Below are 23,520 nucleotides of genomic sequence, written 5' to 3'. Positions count from 1 at the left end.
TAATATTGCTGCCCAACCCATTAACATTCCACGTCATAATGGATAACTTGGAAGATGTGGCGTCTATCATGGTGGGTGGTAGTAGAAAACTGGGGGGATAAATGAGGCTCGAAATAGCACCGTATATGACACCTTGAACTGAGAGGGGTAGCGCGGCCTGCATCAGCAGACATCTGTTTTCCCGTCCCCAGCTATTGTGTATCCAGGCTGCGTGTATATAACTAAATCTGGCACCTTCAGACACTTGTAACTCCGAGTACTCTGTTGTAAAATAACCATAAAAACGAACAACCCCACTATCCCTCCTCCCCCCTCCGTAACCCCCCTCCCCGCCCCCCCCCCCCTGCCCGTGGAATTACAACTTTCCACACCCCAACTAGGCAGAGTGCTTGTCGCCCGCCCCATCCTTGTCAATGCAATTCTTAAGTCAGATTTACAAAGGAATGCAAGGCCACCATGCATGGCCCTGCGTTAATTGATAAATCTGGATAAACAAGGCAGCAAACTTTGCTTTTTTGCGTTACTCTCCCCACCATAATTTACATTGCTGCTAACTTTCACATACATACGGATTCCACCCCACTGTAGCCACTCCCCTATCCACTATTCCACTCTATGCCAATCCATTCTACACCTCTCCACTGTACGACGCCCACTCTATGATGCTCCACTCTAGGCAATTATGATGTATGCAATGCCACTGTACACCACTCCAACTATGGCATTCCACTGTGCACCACTCCACTAGATGCTAGTCCACTATATGCTGTGTCACTCCACTCAACTCTATTCCACTGTATGCCACTCCACTATACAACACTTCACTGTATGCTATTCCACTGTAAGCCACTGTATGCCACTCCAGTGTATGGCACTCCACTCTACACTACTTCATTCTATGCTATTCAATTCTACCCCACTCTAATGTATGGCACGCCACTGTATGCTATTGCATTTGATCCCATGCCACTGTACACCACTATACACCACTTCAATGTATGCTACTCCACTATACACCATTATACTCTACGCCACTTCACTGTATGCTATTACAGTCTACCCCACTCCACAATACACCACTCCCATCTAAACCACTTCACTGCACACCACTCCACTGTACGCTACTACCCTTTAACTATTACACATTACGACACTCCACTGTATGCTACTACTAGGGGTGGGCGGAATTTGCGGAATTAACCTTCGCAAATTATCGCGAAAATGTTTAAAATTATCGCAAACAAGCGGAAATATCGCGAAGATGCGGAAGTTTTTTTCCGGCATGTTCGCGAGATTTTCTGCATGGTTGCGGGTCGCCAACTTACCCATGTGGTTGCTTGCGGGCGCGGCCATCTTGTTTTGAGTTGTTCTCGCGGTGCATGATCGCGAGAAGAAAGACGTGATCGCGCGACGCATGACGTCACTGCGGGCGCGAACTGTCGCGAGACAGCGCAAATGGCTAAAAACAATACAACATCTCATGGAGAACGCGAACGGATCAAGAAAACTTGTCGGCGAACGCAGGGATTCAGGTAAGGCGATCGCGCGCGTGCGAGAATGTATTATTTTACAGCGCGAGCAAGAAACAAATTATCGCCAAGCTGCGGAAACCGGAATTTTTGACATTTTCGCGCTCTCCGCGGAACGCGAAAATGTCAAATTATCGCAATTTCCGCGAACGGAACGAAATTTTTGCCCAGGCCTAGCTACTACACTATATGCTATAACACTCCACGCCAGTTGACTGTATGCCACTCTATGCTATTCCATACATGCCACTCCATTGTATGCCACTCCACTCCACCCCAGTCCAGTGTGCTCTCCTTCACTCTATATAACCCCACTCTACAAAACTCTACTACACTCTATGCCACTCTACTAGACTTTTCTCCACTCTATCCCTGTACACTCCACTCTTCAAACTTGCACTCAACTCTATGCCCATGCACTCTATTGTGTAACACTGCACTCCACTCTACGACAGTTTCCAACACTGTACGACACAGCATTCCACTCTACTATATGCGATGCCACTCCAATTCATTACCTTGACTCTACGCTACACCACTTCAATAAATGCCACCACACTCTATGCCAATCCACTGTACCCTACTTCACTCTACACCACTCCACTGTACACCACTCCACTGTACACTATTTTCACTCTATGCCACTCCACTCTTCTACACTCCACTATACAGTAACACTGTGCGCAATCTATTCCACTTTATGCAACTCCGCTTTACGACAATCCACGCTACGCCACTAGAGCGTACATCACTCCACTCTACACCACTCCATTGTATGATACTCTTCCACTCTATATATTTCCACTCTATAAATGTCTACCACACTTCATGGCTGTTGGACATGGTCTTTCATAGTGGATTTCTCTAAAACTTTTAGGGCCAGATGTACGACCATTTTTGCATGCGCAAACAGATTTGCGAACCCGTTTGCACATGCAAAAACAGCATGGGGACTATACAAACCCTATTTTGCGAGTCGCAATTTTTTGCGACGCACAAAATAGGTTTTCGCGACTCACTATTAGGAAGGGCGTCCCATTCCTAATAACGAGCACAACCCTATGTAATAATGTTTTGCGTCCGCAATTGCGGGTGCAAAACACTAGCAAATTACCAACCTCTTCAAGAGGGTGATAATGTACTTGCAAAAGGGCAGGCAGGGTCCCAGGGACAAATTGCGAGGCGCTATTTCCACGGTCGTACATCTGGCCCTTAGCTTTTTTCCTTCTGGTATTTGCTGATTCTCTTTTCGTGGCCTTAGGCCTGGGCACCTTCCCACTGTAATGCAGTGTGAAGGTGCACACCCCCTTCCTACACATGCTAGGAAGTGGTGCTTACTTATTTAGTTTAGGTGTTCAATCAATCAATCAATCAATCAGGGTATTGTATAGAGTGGCTACTCACCCATGAGGGTCTTAAGGTGCTGAGGGCGGGATAGGGGAGACTGCTGATCCATCTGGGTGCTGGAGTTCAGTCAAAGATCCAGGTCTTGAGATCCTTTTTGAATTGGGTCAGCGACGGGCATTGCCTGAGGTGGAGAGGCAGGGTGTTTCCGGTCTTGGCGGTGAGGTAGGAGAAGGATTTACCTCCGGTTCTAGACTTGTGGATAGGTGGGACGGTGGCCAGGGCCAGTTGGGAAGAGCAGAGGTGTCTGGTGGGTACGTGGAATGAGAGGCGATGGTACAGATATGCTGGTCCTGCGTCATAGAGGTCTTTGTAGGCATGTGGGAGGAGCTTGAAAGTGATTCTTTCGTTGACTGAGAGCCAGTGGAGTTCTTGAAGGTGTTCGGTGATGCGGCTATGGTGGGGAATGTTGAGGACCAGTCTGTTGCGGCATTTCCTGAGGAGTTTCTGGGGGATGCTGGCATAGAGTGCATTGCCGTAGTCGAGTCTGCTGCTGATGAGAGCGTGGGTGACCATCTTTCTGGATTAGGTGGGGATCCATCTGAATGGATTTTGAAACAGGTGCAGCATGTGTAAGCATGATGAGGATACGGCGTTGATTTGGCAGTTCATTGTGAGCGAGGTGTCCAGCATGATGCCAAGGTTTTGTGCTAGGTCCATGGGAGTGAGGGGGTTCCCAATGCACTGAGGAGTCATCCCAAGCTTAGGGTGTGGGTCCCAGGAGTAGGACTTCGGTCTTGCCTGAGCTGAGTTTGAGACAGTTGTCTTTCATCCAGGTGGCAACGGCCTTCATCCCGCTGTGGATGTTGTTTCTGGCAGCTGAGGGTTCGTTGGTGAGGGAGAGGATCAGCTGGGTATCGTCAGCATAGGAGATAATGTTGAATCCATGGTTCCTGACAATGGCTGTGATGGGGCCATGTAGACGTTGAACAGGGTGGGGTACGAAAAGAGCCCTGGGGCACTCTGCAGCTGATCTCTGTGGGTTCTGAGAGGAACGGAGGTAGTCTGGCTCGCTCAGTTCGACCAGTGAGGAAGGAGTGAATCCAGTCCAGGGCCTTGTCGCTGATGCCGAGTCATGGCGTTTCATGATTAGGATGCAAATGGAAAAGGTGTCAAAGGCAGCCGAGTGGTCCAGAAGGATGAGGGCTGTGGTTTTTTCCCAGTCGAGGAGGGAGCGGATGTCGTCGGTGGCGGTGAGGAGTGTGGTCTCGGTGCTGTGGTTGCTTCAGAAGCTGGATTGGGAGATGTCCAGGACGTGGTTTGCTTCTATGAACTGGGAGAGTTGAGCGTAGATGGCCTTCTTGATGACCTTGCCGGGGAAGGGGGACAGGGAGATGGGTATGAAGTTCTTGAGGTCTGTTGGGTCGGCAGATGGCTTCTTCAGCAGTGCGTTGACCTCGGCGTGTTTCCAGTCATCAGGGAAGGTGGCTATCTCGATGGAACAGTGGATGTTGTGGCTAAGCTTGGGGCGATGGATGTGGCTGCTCTATGGAAGATGTGGAGCAGACTGTCTTGAATGCTCCGCCCGGGCTGCTAGTTCCAGAAGGGACATAGCAGGGTACACATAAAAGGACGCATTGGGACGGAAGTAGCACTTCGTGTTCTAGCTCTTGCGAGCGTCTCCTTCGCGTCCGGTGTCATTCACCTGCTTTCGGGTCCCACGGCACCATTGAATCCTGTTTCCTGACATCGGATTCATGGGCGGCATTTCTTCTTCTCCTCGGCAGCTCTACGTGAATCGCTCCTGCGGAAAGAAAAGTAAAGAATTCACAAAGTATCGTGTAGACAAGGCGGTAACGCGCTCGCCCTTAGCTGCTATAAAGTCAGTCACAGAGTGTACTTAAAATACTTATCTGATAGGATATCCATGATTGTAATGGACATTTGCATTCCTAATTGTTTTCTTGCTGTTGTCTGCGCTGAAGCATGGCAGTCAGTACATTAAGATTCCTGAAGAATTAAGGATATTGAGAAATACATTAAGCCTGCATTTTTTGCATATTTTTTATGTTGCTTACTCAAAACCTCACAGAGGGTGATGAATTTTGGGCTAAACTTTCTTTTTTCATGTTCTTATTTATGGTAAGCATATGGCATAAATATCTTTACATTGCACACCTGAGATGAGGTACAAAGTGTGATATTTTCTGTTTGCTGTTTCCATACAGAATTACTCATTGATTCCCGAAACATTTATTTTGGATACTAGTGAAAGAGGGGAAAGCATCAGGTAGAGAATAATGATATATTTATTAGACATTGTTTTTACAAACTTGTATCTCCCTTTCTGAAATATAGTCTTACTCTAATGCCTTGTTTACAGGGTTACGTAGCTGTACAGTGATGAAATTTGGCGATTGAGGTCATCCCGAAGAATCAAATTTTTATTCCTTTCCTTGTTATATCGCCACTTCCCCCTGTACACTGGTTCGCTTTGACTTTGTTGGGCGGATTAGGTGATAGTGGGAAGTGAAGATCTACTATTCAGTCTCTTGCCTCTCGTTCCTGTGGAAACTTCGGATGAGTCCTGATAGAACGCAAAGCCCTTGTTGATTTTTCCACCTGAACGAAATGGAAGAGCATCAAATTACACTCGCCGATCTGGCGCACATGATAGGTAATCTACAAAAAGAGACACAAGCACTCACATAAAGAGTAGATACGCTACAAAGAGATACTAGACAAACCACATCTACAGGGCCAGCACCGGGGGCCATGGGGGATGTCTTTTCTCCTTACTCCACCACCTCTGTTTCAGCGACTCATGTCATTCAGGTCATTACCCCGCCTTCCACACCTTTAGCCCCTCCCAAAAGGTTTATAGGAGACCCATCACAGTTTGCCTCCTTCATCAACCAATGGCAATTACACTTCATGTGTAAGGCAGCCTACTTTCCAACCGAGCAAGCAAAGGTGGCGTTTGTGCTTTCTTATTCAGGGGGAGTGGCAGCGTCCTGGTCCATACCATTGGTTGATCAAAATGATCCTCTCCTTTATGACTATAACGCCTTTAAAGACAAATTAAAGAAACTGCTTGATAGATATTCCTTTACCAAGTCTGTTGATTCAGAATATTTAAATCTCAAACATGGGACCAAAGATGTAATGACGTATATAGCAGAGTTCAATCGCTTAGTGGCAGACGCTGGATGGCCTATGGTCAAACGTAGTGCCTTGTTTTATAAGGGACTTAAGGATTAACTGAAAGATCTTTTGGCTCATGTGGTGGATCCTCCAGACACCTGTAGTGCCCTGATAGATCTGGTGGTGAAACTGGACCATATGCTACACGAAAGGAAGAAGGAAAAAGGTTGTGGAGACACACGACTTGTTTTCTATAAAGAGAAAAGAAGTGGAGTAGAAAAACAATGTCAGAAGCAGATCCCATGCAGATAGGCAGCATTAGGGGTCCTATTAGTGATGATGAAAGACAGCGTAGATGGGACATGAAATTGTGTTTGTATTATGGGAAACAAGGGCATTTCCTGAAAGATTCTCCTGTGAAACCAAAGCGACGTAAGGAATCAGGAAACTATTAAACATGTAGCCTAAGGGGACAAGAGCTTCGGGTGGGTCAGGCTTGATAGTCTCCCAATATATTCCTCAGAACGATTCAGGACTTCCTAACTCTTATTTTTTTGTTGCATCGTGTTACTCTGGGAAAAACAGTCCATTCAAGTAAAAATCATGTTGGATTCCGGTGCGACAGGAAATTTCTTGGACCTACAATGGGCCAGGTCCATGGGGTTACCTAATGAACAAAAAGGGGTTGCATAAGAGGTTAAAACAATTGATGGCAGTATAATCAAGTCTGGTCCAGTCACACAGGCTACTGGTACCATGACACTTCAGATTGATGACACTCATACTGGATTCATTTCTTTTGATTTGATTCAGTCTCCCCAATTTCCGGCCATATGGGGCATACCTTGGCTAACTCAACACAATCCTGAGGTAGATTGGAGAGAGAAGTCATCAGCCTTTCATTCTGCTTTTTGCAATGACCATTGTATAGATAAGAATTCGAGACAAAATAAAATTGTTTGGAGCATGTGAAAATGTGGGGCTAGAACTCCCTTTTTGCTATAATGATTTAGCGGAAGTGTTTGACAAACAACAGGCCACAGTTCTTCCCCCACACAGACCATACAACTGTAGAATTGATTTCATTCCTGGAGCTGAGATTCCGTGAAGCCGTATTTATGCTCTTACTGAAAAAGAGAATATATATCTCAGGGAATACCTAGACGAGATGCTTCACATTGGGTTAATCCGCACCTCTTGATCTCCTGCCTCTTCTCCTCTTTTTTTTCCCCAAAGCAGGAAGGGGGTAATCGGTGTTGCATTGACTACAGAGCACTGAATGAGAACACAATAAAGAACAGATATCCATTGCCCTTAATTTCATCTTTGTTGGATCAAGTTAAAAAGGTTAAGATCTTTACTAAGCTGGATTTACAAGGGACATAACATCTGGTATGAGAACTGCAGGGGGAGGAAAGGAAGACTACCATTTGCCCTAAATTTGGTTAATATAAGTATTTAGTAATGCCCTCTTCTTATGCAACGCTCCAGCAGCATTCCAATTGTTCATAAATGAAGTTCTTAGAGAAATGTTGGACATTTATGTCATAGCTTACATCAATGACATTTTGGTTTACTCATCTTCCATAGAGGAGCATGAAACCCATGTACTGGCGGGACTGATGAAACTTAAGGAAAACCATTTGTTCATAAAACTAGAGAAATATGAATTTCACACAGAGCAAGTGGCCTTTTTAGGGTTTATCCTATCTCCGGATGGAGTATGTATGGATCCCCACAAAGTTTCAGCAATTACACAATGCCAATCCTCTAGATCAGTGAAGGTGGTGCAGAGTTTTATAGGGTTCGCAAACTTCTATAGACGTGTCATAGAGAATTTTTCAGCACTAGCCTCCCCTATAACTAAAATCCTTAAGAAAGGGGTAATATTCTTTTGGTCTCCGGAAGCAGAAACAGCCTTCAACAAACTCAAGGAAGTTTTTACTCAAGCTCCTATACTAAAACACCCGAACCCTTCTCAACAGTTTACAGTAGATGCTGATGCCTCCCAGCTGGCTATATGGGGTGTTCTGTCGCAGAGAGATACAACCACATGATGCTTAAATCCAGTGGCTTTCTATTCTATAAAGGAATTGTTAGCCATAAAAAGAGCTTTTGAGGAATGGTGCCAATACTTCCTGGGAGCCTTACATAAGTTCATTGTCCTCACGGATCATAGAAATCAGTTTTTCCTGAAACCTGCAAGAGCCCTGTCTATGACAAAATTAAGGTGGACTTTGTTTTTTAGCGAATTTGATTTTGTCATTCAATTTCAACCGTGAAAGAGACATGGAAAGGCAGATGCCTTATCTAGATTGGGTTATGAGATTGAGGATCAGGAATGGGAACCCCCTCCCATTATTGCCACTGAACGTATCCTTGGGGTGGTGTGTTCTGAAGAGGATTTTATTCAGATGTTGTCCATAGCACAAGACATGGAAGAGGTGAAATAATGGGAGAATACACATCAAGGGATAAGAACTAATAACTTCCTATACATACAAGGTGGTTTAGTGGTTCCTACAGCAGAATTACAAAGGCAGGCTTTAGAATGGAGTCATGCTCATTTATTTGCAGGCCATCCCGGATATAAGAAGACTGTAGAACTAGCCAGACAGCATTTTTGTGGCCTTCTCTGGCAACTGATAAGAAGAACTACATAGAGAAATGCTACATATGCGCACAAAGCAAGAGTTCACAGCAAGTACCTGCTGGCCTATTGGTTCCCATGCCTACTCCTCCTAGTCACTGGCATTCCATCTCAATGGATTTGATGGTGGAGTTATCCAAAACCACACAAGGGAACACTGTTGTATGGGGGGTGGTGGACATATTAACAAAAACGTCCCACTTTATATCCTTAAAATCCCTTTCTGCATCTCAGGAGTTAGCCTTGTTATTTGTACAACACATAGTTAGGTTAGGAAGGCGATGTTGGGAGAGACAGAGCCGAGGAGGTGTTGTACCTGTGACTGCCCTGTAAAACGGTACACTACATACCTAGGGCAGGCACTGTACTGGCTAATAGGATACAGCACTGATTGTGCCACCCACCAGATTAGCCTGTCTAACATGTATCAGGCCTGCTGAACAAGTGGTAGGTGAAAGGCAGGGCAGGTACACATGGGTGTTCCGTGCCCAGGTAGTGAACAACTCCCATGGGACACCACCAGGGTTTTTCTGATTCTCTGCTTGTGGCCTTAGGACTCTGGGTACTTTCCCACTTCAAATCCAGTGTGAACATGTGCACACCCTATATGTGAAGCCTGCCATTGCAGGACTCTGTGGGGTATATTCTCAAGAACGTGTGATAACCATTGCAAAAGTTACTTAACGCAACCCTCAACATCGCAGTCCATCGCGGAAAATTTACGCCGGGTTAACCAGGTATTCACAACACAGCAGTACCATGCGAAAGCCACCAGATAACGTGTCAACCAGCCGCGATAAAATCAATGCCACGCCGCAAAAATGCGAAATGCAAACGCAAAAAGAGCTGCAATGAGGCCAATCGCGATACAAAAATCAGCGAAAACCAGCCACAGGCCTGCAACTCACACGCGTCAGGCGGTAACAATCACCATTAAAGTAGATAAAAAAGTGACAAACAAATGCCAAACAACAGCCAAGCACAATGGATGTTGCTGGAGCAAGTACGGAGGAGAACCAGAACCCCACAACCCCCCGGAGGACCTGCCTGAGACCTCGGGGTCAGGGAAGGGCAAGGAGAAGAAGAGTAGGAAGAAAAGGTTCAGTCCGCAGGAAAACAGGATCCTGATAACTGAGGTGGTCGAACACCATCAACTACTGTTCGTCACCTCCACTGTGTCATTGGCAACAAAAAATGGACTATGGCAGTCCATCGTGGACAAGGTGAATGCAGCCAGAGTGCTGGTGAGGACAATGTAAGAGGTCAAGAGGCGCTGGAATGATGTCAAGCGCAAAACAAATCTGAAACTCGCCAACAACCGGAAGGCAGCAATGCAGACTGGAGGTGGAAGTCCTGTGCCACAGGAGGAGCAGGACGACATGGAGGAAATGGTGTGCACAGTCATCAGTGGGCAGATGGTGTCAGGCGTCGGGGGACAGGACACTGCTCAACAGAACTGGATACAACAGCACCAGGGTGAGTAACGACCAGAGACTGGGGAGACGGGGGAGATGGGCACAATAGCACGCATGCACAATTGAGCTGAGCACATCTGCGGACAAACCATGCCCAAGACCCCAACTCCCACCAAGAGGACAATGTACCCAAGTATGCTACATGTCAGCACTGTACAAGCACAGAAGTCAAAGGCACACCGCATGAAAGGGATAAGGGGCAGCAAAATAGAACAGCAGGGGCCACCCCCCAATGCAGCCTACACACATAACATGCAGAGCACATCAACACTGACGACAAAGTAGCACAAACCCCAAAACGTCCACAACAGAACACAGGACACAACTGGCGCCCACTGGGTGTAGACACTGGCCAATCACAAGTGGCATTGCAGGGAAATGTGAGTAGACAGTGCACAAGTCCAAACACACATCCGTGATGTTGTCGAAATGTCCACTGTCCCACAGCAAATATGCAGCCCCTCCAAAACAGCCACGATGTACAAAGTCATGCAGTCTGTATGTGAACATGAACAAGCTGACAACACACATGTGAATACATTGTGAAACTGCATCTCTCCTTCACATTGCAGAGTCAACACCTCCTGCAGAGCAGCCGGAACCTCTCTTCTCTGATGACGAAGAGGACCACCACAGCTTCGACTCTGACACCCTCCGAGAGTTCATTGACAGTGTCCGCAGCCCACCTCCAGGAGCAGGGCAGCCCAGCTGCAACGGGGACACCCCACCTCCTGGACAAACCACACAGCAGGCAGCACCCACCACCATGGCTGCCTCCCAGGACCCCCACGGAGAACACATGGCCTTCCAAAGCTGTGTGTTGGGATGCCAGGAGCAACTGGTTGAACAGGTGCGGGTGGGCTTCGACCGCATGTCAGACAAACTAGATGCCATACGTGGGTGTCTAAGTTGCATCAGGGACCACTCACACTCCCTAACAGACACCCAAAGTCCGCTTCATGCACTTCAATGAGCCATGGCGGACATCGCCAGAGTCCTGACTCTGAGACAAGAATGAATGTCTAGTCAGAGTGGCTCCAGCGAGCTCGCCCGGGAGTTGGGACTCATGCGGAGGCTCATGGAGAACATGGAGCGGGCCAATGCTGAAAGAGCGTCTGCCACGGCTGCACACCAGTGAGAGGTAGCTGGGTTCCACAATGATCTCACAACCATCCTCAAGGCATTGCTGCCACTAGGCCTGGCGCCGATGCATGCTGATGCTACCACTACATCCACATCTCCGCCCCCTGAAGTGTCAGTGCCAGACAGTTTGGAAGACATTCCACATCCGGCCCCTGAGGTGTCACTGCCACACAGTGCTGGAGAGAGGCCAGCACCACCCACACGTGAGGCACATGAGACAGCAGAGGACGAAGATGCGGATGAATCTGCCCTCGTGGTCAGAAGGAAGCGGTAGCATTCATCTCTACCTCATGGCCGGTTTCAGCTTGGTTCTGCCCTCTGCATCATCACCTTCCACTGTCCGCCGATACCCTCTGCGACACTCACCTTGGACCTCACAATGGACTGCCATATTCTGTTTGATCGCCAATGACACAGCTATCAGACTGCGGACTGAACTCTTCCTCTTCCTTTGTACTTGTCATTCCCTGAATGACTCTGGCTGGCCCTTCACGGGCCATCATTTGAAAGTGGGGTTTGCATGGCCCTGTACTGCTCCAGATGCAACACTGCACATGAATGTGCATTAAACATTCTGATTCACACAGATGCATTGTCTCTATGGTCTTTCAAGTGTGGTAGTATAGATGAATCTAGGGTCAGTGAATTCCTCTTACATTCATGTGGCTCATGTCGTTGGACTTGGGTCACAGGGTGACACATTTCTGATTGTAGTCCGGGTGGCGCCGACGCAACAACACCGACACATGCATTTGTTACTTCCTTGTCCAGCCCTGTATGGAACCACGCCCAGAACCCCGGAGTCATTGTTCAAACCCTTACCCTGGACTGGCATACGCCAGGCCAGCCCACTACGCTTACGCTCCGGGGGGACAACAACACCACATATGCCAGGACTCCCATGTAGTGAATTACTGCTCACAGGTCTAGTTGTCAGCATGCCATGGCCACCCCCTCATGGCTGGTTTAAACCCATCCAGCACACACGTCACAGCACATGTGACCCTGCCAATAAAACGGGCCGGGTGCGCATGCATGATGCCATTTCCAACCTCTCTCGGGGTGTATCCATGTGGTGTGCATGTAGGCATGGGGGCCATGGGCCTGCGATCACATTCCTCAGGCACAGAGGGGAGTTAATGGCATAAGCACCACGATACCTAATCATGGAGGGTCAATGACATTGGGGGCACAGACTTGGTGGCACCGGATACACTGCGGCCGGCACTAGCACACCACCACGGAACGGTGACTTTTGGTGCACTAAGGTAGGGGCATCTTAAGTGCTGAGCGGGTGTGCAGCCTGCGATGATGCCCCGTCCCGTCGGTCTGGACGGCTCAGGTTTTGTGTGCCCTGCTGGACCGCAGTGTAGGCCTGAGCCAGTGTTCAGCTTGGGCCTACTGCCGCGTGGCGTCGCCTCCTGGATCAGAGTTAGTGGCACCTATGAGGCTGAGCGGGTGTGCAGCCTGTGATGATGCCGGGGGCACTGGTATGTCCTGTGCCATAAAGTAATCAAGACCCAGCACCAAATGTGACACCTGGTGGCCTGCGGAGTGGGGCTGCATGATGTGTCCGCGGGTCACGGGGTTGTGGCTTGCAGCGGCACGTTGTTGGCCCACTTTTCTACACGCCGGTGGCGAAAGGTGAGCCGTGAGGCCTGGGTGCGCAGAGGCGGACAGGCGATGATGTTGCGTGCAATTGTATGTACTTTGCCATTCAGGTATCTGGACTCTGTTTCAGATGATGGGTCTGTCTCAGATGTGGGACCTGGTGAACTGCACTACATACCGGCATGTGGTTTGAGACACACCGGTGGCAGCAGGTGAGCAGTGTGGCCTGGGTGCGCAGTGTCGGCACTCTGATGACAACTCCCAGGCCACAGGCTCAGACACCAACGATGTTCCGCACAGGGTTAGTGGCACCACGTGTCGCCGGCTTGCGTTGAACAGGGTTAGTGGCACCACGTGTCGTTGGCTTGCATTGAACAGGGTTATTGGCACCACATGTCTCAGGCCTGCAATATTGAATTATACCTCACTGATCAAAGGGAGTCTGGTGCTGTGGCCACTGCCACGGACTTGGGGTCACTGCCATTCAGGACTCAGGACACAGTTCCACATGAGGGACCTACTGGGCCGAAGAGGACGCTGGAGGAGTATGTTAATAACTAATGAGTGATGTGGGCCAGTGTCGGGGGGGGCAGCGATGGTCTGTGGAGGGTACAGAGGTCGTGGTACTGGGGCTTGGAGCTTGCACCGGCATGTGGTGGGCCCTCTTTGACACACAACAGTGTCGGCAGGAGAGCAGTGCGGCCCTGGTGTGCTGGGGCGGGCAGGCCTGGTCTGTGCATCAGCGTCCTGGGGTGCAGCAGGCACACAGGGTCGCAGGCCACACCGCTCACGGCGTCAACCTTGTGGCAGGCTGCGCGGCGCCGCACTGTCAGTGACGTTGGCCATCCCGGGAGTGAGCCACGCTCTGCGCAACGGGGTTTTTTAGCACACCCCTGCGCAGCCCTGGCGTACTCAGGGCCAACCCACTGTGCACACACACACAGGGGGGGCGCAGCATGCGACACTTCCGCTATCTGACCCATGGCCTGGGGTGACATGGTTCCGTCCACTGCTCACTACTCTCCAGTCACCAGCAGTTGTGGTCTGCATGGACATGTCTGTGGTTTGCATACCCATGTCTGTCCTGCACAGCCACGCCTCACTTCTAGTTGTGTACATTCCCATTCACTTGCATCCTTCACACAGGGCTGCATTCCGCATCTCCACACGTTCAGCTGTTGTGTGGCTGTGGTGCCATGATCTGTCTGTATTGGGTGCCGGGGTAGCCCAGGATGACCATGGAGTGGCGTTGTCATGTCTGGTAGGTGGTTGTGTAGTTTGACATGTTGTATGTGGTTTGGTCTCGTGTGCATTCCCACAGTTGTGTATTGGTGGCTTTGGGGTGTGTGATATGTTGCTTTGGTACTTACCAACAAGCAGTCCAGTTCCATATGTGCCATCTTGGAAGCGCTGGTTGATGATGAACTGTCAGAAGATGAAAGAATCATGCACACTGCCTGGGTAGTTGGCGACGACATTGGTGAAGAGTCCCCGGTGGTCCACTATTGCCTGCACATTGATGGAATGTGTGTGCTTTCTGTTGTGGTAGTGGTGTGTAGTATCGACAGGGGGCACAAGTGGGACATGTGTGCAGTCGATTGCCCCCAACACGGCCGAGAATCCGGCTATGGCGTAGAAGCCTTGCTTTGTCTCCAGCTGTTCCTGTGCAGTGCTGGGGAAGTGAAGGTACTGGGGTATGAAGCTGAGAATGGCATCCAGGACAGGTGTGATGAACTTTGATAGGGCTGGCTGTGAGACCCCTCCGACTCTGGCAGTTGTTGGTTGGAAGGTACCAGATGCCAACAGGTGCAGCACAGGCAGCAGCAGAGGGATGTTGGTTCTCTGCTGTGTTGGGACCGTCAGCCTGTAGGCGATGTGGGTCATGATGCGGAGGATGGTTGTCCTTTTGAGCCTGTATTGGGCAATGACTTCCTCGGGTGTTAGGTCTGTGAGAGTGGTGCGTTTTCGGTAGTTCTGCTGTCTTACTCTGCGCAGCCTCTGTGGTGGTCCGGGGGGGTAGTGGCGGTCCTGGGGGTTGTGGTGGTGGGTGTTGTGTCCCTGTTGGGGGCTCCGAGCTGCATGATGAGTAGCTCCATGGCATTGTTTGTTCTTCATGTGTGGCTGTGTGAGGGGCTCTGTTGCCTACTGCAGGTAGTCGTCCGTCTTTACACCTGCTTGAGGCAGCTGTTAAATACCTGTGGCTACCGCGGCTTATCGCCTGTTTTTGGTTCGCTTCGCAGATCTGGCAGTTAGTTGTGAAAGTGGAGTTGTGGTATTTTCATGTGTTTTTGCACGGGAACGCCTACTCTGCATCTCATTAGCGTTAGTTGGTGGTTTCCACCGCGGAGATAAATTTTGGGGCAGTTATCGCGGGAATACTGGCGATGTCTGCAGTTTGCGCCAGCTTGTGAATGGGGTGTTAGATCTATCTCCACTTTTGATGCGTTAAGGTGGAGATAAATTGGAGATGAGTCCTTGTGAATATACCCCTCTGTGTAATCCGCATAGTGCAAAACTTTGAGTTCACAAGTACATAAGGAGGCTTAAACAGGTCTAGCCACCCTTCTGTTTCAATTTCAGATATCAACCATTATGGAATATTGGGAAGAAATCATGATGATTGTTCTCCCAACAGTGTATGTTTAATACTGTTGTTGATTAACTGAGTTTGACTGTCTGAACAATTTCCATTGATGTGCAAAACACTCCAATTCACATAAGAGGGCCTCATTTATGCATAATGGTGCAAAGGTGCCTGCGTTGCGGGGATGATTATTTTTGTGCAGGAAGGGAAACCTTCCCACACAAAAGCAATCACAAGAGGCTTTTTTCCCCTTCCTTTGTGTGCTTCAAAATGCAGCCCACATAAAAGAGTAAAAATGAGGAGAAATAAAGATATTTCTCCTCGTTGCGCCTCCCTTACGCCTCCCCTGGTGAGGTGTATGTTATTGGCGCTGCCTCAAACTTACGATTTCTCGTAAATCTGGGACAGTGTCAAAAAGCCATGAATGTTGCTGGGAACGCCCCCAGCAACACCCATGAAACACCCCTTTCACACATTTTTCTGCTTTAAAGGGGCACATATTTCTAAGGGCTTGAAAAGCCACGTAACGTGGCTTTACATGGTCTTATGAATATGCCAGTGGCACATTGCGCCAGCAGAACGTCAAAAAAGTGAAGATCCGGCGGCACAAAAGTGCAGGTAGGACCTCATAAATGAGGCCCGAGGTTTCTTACCTAAAATGATCCCCACATGATGTTTTGAAATCTTTGATAGGTGTGACAAATGGGCAGAAATGAAAATAGTTACATGGCAATGATACTTTACAGAATGGGATCAACTTGATACTGTCCTGGTAGTGGTGCTTTACATACTTAGGACATTTTGGAATTGAGTGAAATATACAGCCAATCTTCACACACATTCTGTGCTAGGAGGATTTAATTTAACACACATTCGTTTTGAAACTGCAAGAGGGTATTTCCTTTTCTGAAGGCAAGGCATCACATGAAAGTCGTTCTGGACGAAAATGTTGCAATTTACAGATTTACAATTTGGCACAATACCCAAGAAACAATAGAAATGCTACAAGTCGCAAGCAAAATAAATCTGTTAAGATATGATTTTTTTTTTTAACTTTCCAAGGGGCATATTTACAAGCAGGCGATAAAAAATTATCGCCGCTTTTGCGGCCATTTTCGGCCGAAAAGCGGCGATAATTTTATCGCCTAATTAGCAATGGCACGCTAACGCGTGAAACTTTGCTTTAGCGTGGGGATTCCTAACGCCCAGGTTTGCATCTCTAATGAGATGCAAAGTGGGCGTTCCTGACCTAACATGACAGGAGAAATGTCGCTAAGCGACATTTCTCGTATCATCAAGCATCACACTATGGGGCATATTAACAAGGCGGCGATATGAAATTATCGCCGCTTTTGCGTCCGTTTTCGGGCGAAAAGCGGCGATAATTTAATCGCCTTATCAGCAAAGACACGCTATTGCGTGTCTTGCTGACTTAGCGCCCGTTTGCAGCACACCTCCGATCGCATCGCTAAAGAGATGCAAAGGAGGCGTGCCTGACAAGACTCCCTCGGGAAAATATCGCGAAGGCAGCTTCGCGATATTAACAAGGGAGGGCAGCGATTTTTAAAATCGCGTTAAGTATGCCTTAACGCAATTTAACGTCTGTTAAATTCCTGACTAAGGCATGCTTAACATGGGGGGTGGATTTTGTGACTAAGACCACAGGCCCTATCATCTAGGACATGGGTACTCACAAACTTTCTCTCGGGGGCCAAATTTACAGTGTGGTTTCTGGCCGAGGGCCGCACTGGTGGGGGCGGGGTCATTGGGGGCGGGGTCAGTGGGGGCGGGGTCAATGGGGCGGGGCTATGGGGGGGGAAAAAAAATCACTGCCGTTTCAAAACATTACTAGACAATGCTGTATTTCCAAAGCAGATGTAACTACATGGAGCACATGTTTATAATGTTTTTTTATTAGCAGACAATAGCAATCTTGAGTGGGATTGCATGGCAATTTTCAGTAACCGGATATTCAGCATATGCCCAGTGCAGCATAGGCTTCAGAGTCCCAAAAATAGATATGTTAAAGACAAACACTACGAACTTATTTTACATTTCATGTCACCGATTAGTTTTCTGTAATCTGGTACCAAGTTGGAAACTGCAAGCCTTAAAAGCTGCTCCAGATGTATGTCTGTAAGTTTATTTCTGAGTTTGCTCTTCAACAGTCCCATTGTGGAAAATGAACATTCGCAAGCATATGTTGACCCAAACATACAAATTACCTTCTGGGCCACTGTAAAAAGAAGAGGAAACTTGTCAGGGGGCACAATTTTCCAGAATTCTTCGGGTGCTTGCCCCAAAAAAGATGCTTCGAGGGCTGAATTGTGCTGCATGTCAATGAGCTCTATTTCTGCTTGAGCCCTTTCCATGCCAATAAGGGCAACAACGTCAAGATTTCGTGCACTCACCATCCAGGGGTTTTCAACCAGCCTGAACAGAGGGGTGAGGGCTCGGAATTGAGCAAATCGTCGTTTGATCTCCCCAGATATTTCCTCAAGACATGCACCAAGGTCTAGGTTTGACAGAATTTCTTGTGCATCTGGAAACCTCTGCATCACAGCTAAGAGTTTTGGGAAGTGGGTGAAGTCACTATCATCCAGCTGCTCTTTGAATAGCACAAGCTTACTTTCAAAAGCATAAATACCATTCATGAGGGAGTACACAAGCTGTTGTTTACCTTGCAGGGTCAAATTAAGAGCATTAAAATGTGTGAAAATATCTGAAAGAAAATGGAGCATAATAAGCCATTTCACATCCGTTAGTTCTGGGAACGATTGGCCTCTACTGTTAACAAAGAGTACAATTTCAGGAAGCAATGCGATGAACCACTCCAGAACCTTCCCTTTGCTTAGCCAACGCACGTCAGTGTGCATCAAGACGTCGGTATATTCTGCTTCAGATTCCTGCAGCATTGCTTTAAAAAGTCTATGGTTGAGAGCTTTGGCACGGATAAAATTAACAATTTTCACTGCACCTTTTAGGACAATATTCAGTTCTCCATGCTTTAATTTTCCACACAATACTTCCTGGTGAATAATGCAGTGGTAGTCTATCACAGTCTGTCGTATGAGCTTCTTTTTCAGCATAGATACGAAGCCTCTGTCATGGCCTACCATGGCAGGAGCCCCATCCGTTGTTATGCTGACAAGAGTATTCAGTGGTATGTCATTTGTTTTAAAGTAGTTGCACATGCTGTCCAGTATATCTTCTCCTCTTGTGTGCCCTTTCAGTGGTAAAAGGCACAGGAGCTCTTCTTTGGGATGAAGCGATTGGTCCAGATACCTCACCCAAACTAATAACTGAGCCACATCGCCTATGTCTGTGGACTCATCCATGGCAATGCTGAAGAACGGAGACTCTCTCACTGCATTGATCACCTGCTCCTGGATGTTTTGTCCCATTGCCTCTATTCTGCGTGCACACGTGGAATCCGATAGCTGCAAAGCACCGATTTCCTTTAAAATGCTGGCCTTATTAGTGTAATTGTCAAATAAAATTTCGGCTGCTGAAAGGAAACATTGCTTCACAAGCTCTGCATCTGAGAATGGTTTTTTATGTTTGGCAAGCAAGTAGCATATTTTGAAAGACGCTTCTGTTACAGCCTCAGATTCCTTCATCTGGCAAAGGAAGATCTTCTGCTGGGAAAAAAGAGCTTGCTTCAACGATGCCACTTTTGCAGATCGCAGTTTTGAGTTCAGTGGGAAGTTCGCAGTGTATCCAGAGTGCCGCGTTTTGTAGTGCCGTTCCAGGTTATACCTCTTCAGAACATTTACTTTCTCTTTGCAAAGCAAACAGGTGGCTTTTTCCTTTGGGCATTCTACAAACAAGTACTCTTCTTCCCATGCTTCCTGGAAGGTCCTTCGTTCGCTCTGTATCGATCTGGGTCGTTTGCAGGGCTTGGAAACTGGGCTGTAGGCCATTGCAGAGCTCTCCAGTTAGTTTGTTACTATGCAAAAAGTAACAAGGACCACGAATCTGATTTTCCACCGGACGACCAATGGACCGACACCGCCCCACGACTGATGGGCCGACACGACCGATGGAACGACACGACCGATGGACCGACACGCCCCACGACCGATGGACAGACACCACGTCACGACCGATGGACCAACACCACTTCTTGCAACAGATCTGTGAGCAACACCAAAGTAATGTTTTGTTTGAACATACAAAGTAATGGGTAAACTTGTAAAAGAAAAACAGGAGGCTTTCCTAAAGCCAGTGGTTTATGCAGGAAATGTGTCACTCAATAGGGATTAGAAATAAATAGCATGCACACACACGTATATATAAGCACAAGTTCACCCATAGGTATCTTGGCGCTGAATAACAGATGTTTATTTCTACCCAACTCATTTTATCAACCTCAGATGGATGAAAGGCACGACCCGCCAGGATTTGTACCTGTGACCATGAGGTAGAACACAGGCCCCTGCAGTGGGCCCTGCCATATCTGACACATAATACATCATCTGCTGCTTGATGTGACAATTTTAACAAAACATTGTAGCTCAACTTTGCCGCCTATGCCAGCTGATTTGCTGCATTCTTAAATATCTCCAGCTAGCTGAAAGTAAAAACAAGGATGCAAGGCAAAGGTGCCACGACTTTAATCCATAAAACATGCAACGTCTCCCACAAAGCTACCTTAAAACAGGATCAACCAAAATGCACCCATCAATCAAGGACCATTCACTTCACAAAGAAAAGAGATGTCCCATTAGTTAAAAAAAAAACTGTGTTTACATTTTGTAATCATGGCTAGTAATAGTGTTTTCAATATTGTAACACAGCAGCAGCTCACTAATATTACTGCAAGTAATGTCTGTGAGACCACTCCCATTTCTCATATGCGAGTTCCTGTTTTGATCTAACATTATTACAATGGCATCTGAGACAGGTGGGGAGAAAGAGAGATGGTGAGACTTGAGAAAAGGCGCAGGGTGAAAGAGTCCGGGAAAGTAAGGAAGAGACAATTGGAGAAACAGATGAGAGACCATCACATTGCCTACTAAAATAGGATGCTGTGCTTACCTCTCGGGGTGCAAAGATCAACCTGCGGGTGGAGCTGGTGTTGCAGGGTGATGGAAATGAAGCTGGTCGTGAAGATGGAGGCAGATGTGGTGATGGAGCTGTTGCTGGCCTAATCCAAGTGGCGAAGAAGGGGCCTCAGGCAGAGAAGTGGCTTTGGGCGAGAAGACGCTGCGGGGGACGAGAAGAAGCATTAAAGCAGGCAATGTTCCATTCTGATATGCTGCAGCAACTTCCCCTTTCACAACATTCTGCTTCCTGTGTGCAGTGAGTTGTAACAACAGATACACAATAGTTTGTTAATCAGTGTGGGTGTGATTGTGCCATTTCTTTTTTTTAAATTATATTATAGACTGCATGTTTGAAGAACCAAGGTTTGCTTACAATTTAGTGACAGTAATTAAGCTCTGTCAAGAAAAACATGTGCTGCCTCGGGGTAATCGGGGCCTGCTCTAGGATGTTTGGGGCCCTGGGCAGAAAAGGAATGTGTGAGGCCCCACTAAATTGCAGACAGCGCGATTCAGGGCTGAATAGATGCCCTTGCTCCTGAAGCGTCAGCCCCTCCCGCTCAGTCACCTTCAGAGTGCTTGGTGTGGAGAAGCACACACGCAGAGTCGAAAAAGAAACAGCATAGTTGGGAGTTTTCTGTAATAATAAGAATCGATTTCCAGCCAAAATTAACCCTTTTTGCAACATTAATCAATGTATACTTTGCTGAGTGTATGCCGTTCTGGGATGAAAGTTAATAGCTCGCTGTTCTATATTAGGACTTTAAATTATAAATTGCAAGTAACAAAAGGATGTTTCCCTTAAAAGCGGTAATCTGCTGATCTGTTGACATCATACGTACTCTACTTGATACACGTTCTATGCAGCAGGCATGTTAACCCTGTGCACTAACTTCACCGAAAAGTCAAAACCTCAAGATACAAATTGCTGATCTCTCTCCAGGAAGATAATTAATCGCACGAGTTATCATGACCATTTATGAGAGGCCTGGTAATTGCCTGCGGAAAGAAACGCTGCAGCAGGTGCTTAAAAAGCATGATAAACTTTCAAACACGGTTCTCCCACGAAGCCAGCACCGAGCAAAACAGAAGCGGTAACAACCGTTACATAGACTTACCTTCAGCTTGACGGATATCGGAGTTTTGCCGGCTGCAACGAAGATCCTCCCCGGGGCTGGGGGCTGCGAGGAGGTCAAATCCGGCTGCAATGAAGATCCTCCCCCGGGCTGCGAGGAGGTCGAATCCGGCTGCAATGAAGATCCTCCCTGGGGCTGCGGGCTGCGAGGAGGTCGACGTCGACGTGGCCACGGACACTGGAAGCTTCTTCAAAGGTCTTTAAAAGTCAGCTGTAAAAGCGCTAGTTACAGCTGACTTTTAAAGGGCTTGTGCTTCGCGCCGGATGCCGTGTGTGACGTCACGGCACGTCTCAGCGGCCCAGGCCAATCAGAGGCGAGATAAGCAGAGAAGATGGTCGCAGGAGCAAACGTTGTGAATACGTACTGAATACGTATTCACTACATATGCGCCTGCGGCCATCTTCTCTGTTTACAGGAAGGAATTTGCATACTGCATGCAAGGGTCCGCGGGCCGCCGATGAAGGGCGGGCGGGCCGCCAGCGGCCCGCGGGCCGTACTATGAGTACCCGTGATCTAGGATATCGCCGTTTTCCACCATGGAAAACGGCGATATCCCAACTATCTCTGGAATTTTGATCGCCTCGGCGATGCGCGTTGTTAATAACGCAAAAACCAGGCGATAAATTTCAGAGATAGCCGGCGATAAATATGCAAGCGCTAAACGCGTTTGGTGATATTTATCGCCGGCCCTTGTTAATATGCCCCTATGAAGCATAGCGGCAGGAAAAGTAGCGATAACCCCTGTTATCGTTACTTTCCTTACGCCTGCTTCAGGACTGACTTAGCCATGACATCCTATTGAAGGTGGATATCATGGCTAAGTTTGTGAGTCCCTCTCAGCAAGCTAACGCCACATTGCGTGAGATTATCGCTGGGTTTCCAGCGATAATCTCACGTTAGGCAGTTAGCGTGAGGATTTTTATCGCTGAGGAGATAAGCGTTGCTAATAGCACGCTATCTCAGCGATAAAAATCCACGTTACCCGCCGATAATTATCCTCACGCTAAGAGCGCTGAGCGATAATTATCGCCGGTTGTTGCTGATATGCCCCCAAGTTTTCTGTCCATTGATTTCTGGGAATTCTTGAACTCACCAATAAGCATTAGTTCTGGCAGAGCCATGAACCCGGGCAATGGGAAGGAGAAGAAAATATGACAAAATGCTGATCTGAACCATTGTGAAAATATGTGACTTCATTATCAGTAGTTTTCCATAGCACCAATTGTAAGGACATGGTCAACAGAGTACTTTACCGAGAGAGAAATGACATGAAAAACGGAAAAGCTTAATAAAAATACACATTTACAAGACCAGCGTCCATGTGAGCGTTGTAACAAAACATCAACAAAAAAAAACAAAAGTCTGTTATATTTGGGGGAAGCAGCAATTTAATCTTCCAAAGATTTGATAAGGCATGAAAAGTTTTCTCTATTTACACTAGATTCTCATACTTTTAATTTGCGAGTCAAATATTTACCAATATGGCACTTTGGTCCCATATACATGCAGAGATTAAATACCTTAAATATAAACTTTTCAGCTAACAGTCAAAATTAAAGCGACCGCGTTTATTTGAAATTAGTATTCGGTGACTATAAATTATAACGCGCTTCGATGTATGTGTATTTCGTAAAAAATATGTGTTAACTCTATACACTGATCTATGTTGTTTATTTTAAGGTGCATGCCAGTTTGAAAACATCTTAACTCAATGATGGACAACACCCTCGCCCGTTAGCTTCCAAGACGCCGAATCCGTCTAATATATGACCTGTGAAAGACGAATAGCTGTGCCATTTGGCCGCAGTGTTGAGACTTGCAAAGTATTCCTGCGCGGGGGCGTGGGGGCGTGGGGGGAG

General features: G+C 47.5%; 1 long non-coding RNA gene across 1 annotated transcript; it reads right to left on the bottom strand.

The window, feature by feature from the left end:
- Positions 1-17,379: 17,379 nt before the first annotated feature.
- Positions 17,380-21,937, bottom strand: LOC146863031 (uncharacterized). Its single transcript, XR_014978547.1, has 3 exons — positions 21,644-21,937; positions 20,521-20,688; positions 17,380-17,716 (listed from the first exon to the last, which is right to left on the bottom strand). It is a non-coding gene; the product is annotated as an uncharacterized LOC146863031 (long non-coding RNA).
- Between the last annotated feature and the right edge of the window lie 1,583 nt (positions 21,938-23,520).

This window comes from Triturus cristatus, chromosome 2_2 (assembly GCF_964204655.1).
Source record: "Triturus cristatus chromosome 2_2, aTriCri1.1, whole genome shotgun sequence".
NCBI classification, from domain to species: domain Eukaryota; kingdom Metazoa; phylum Chordata; class Amphibia; order Caudata; family Salamandridae; genus Triturus; species Triturus cristatus.
Note: the sequence above shows the minus strand (reverse complement) of the source record. Positions and strands in the feature narration are given on the sequence as shown.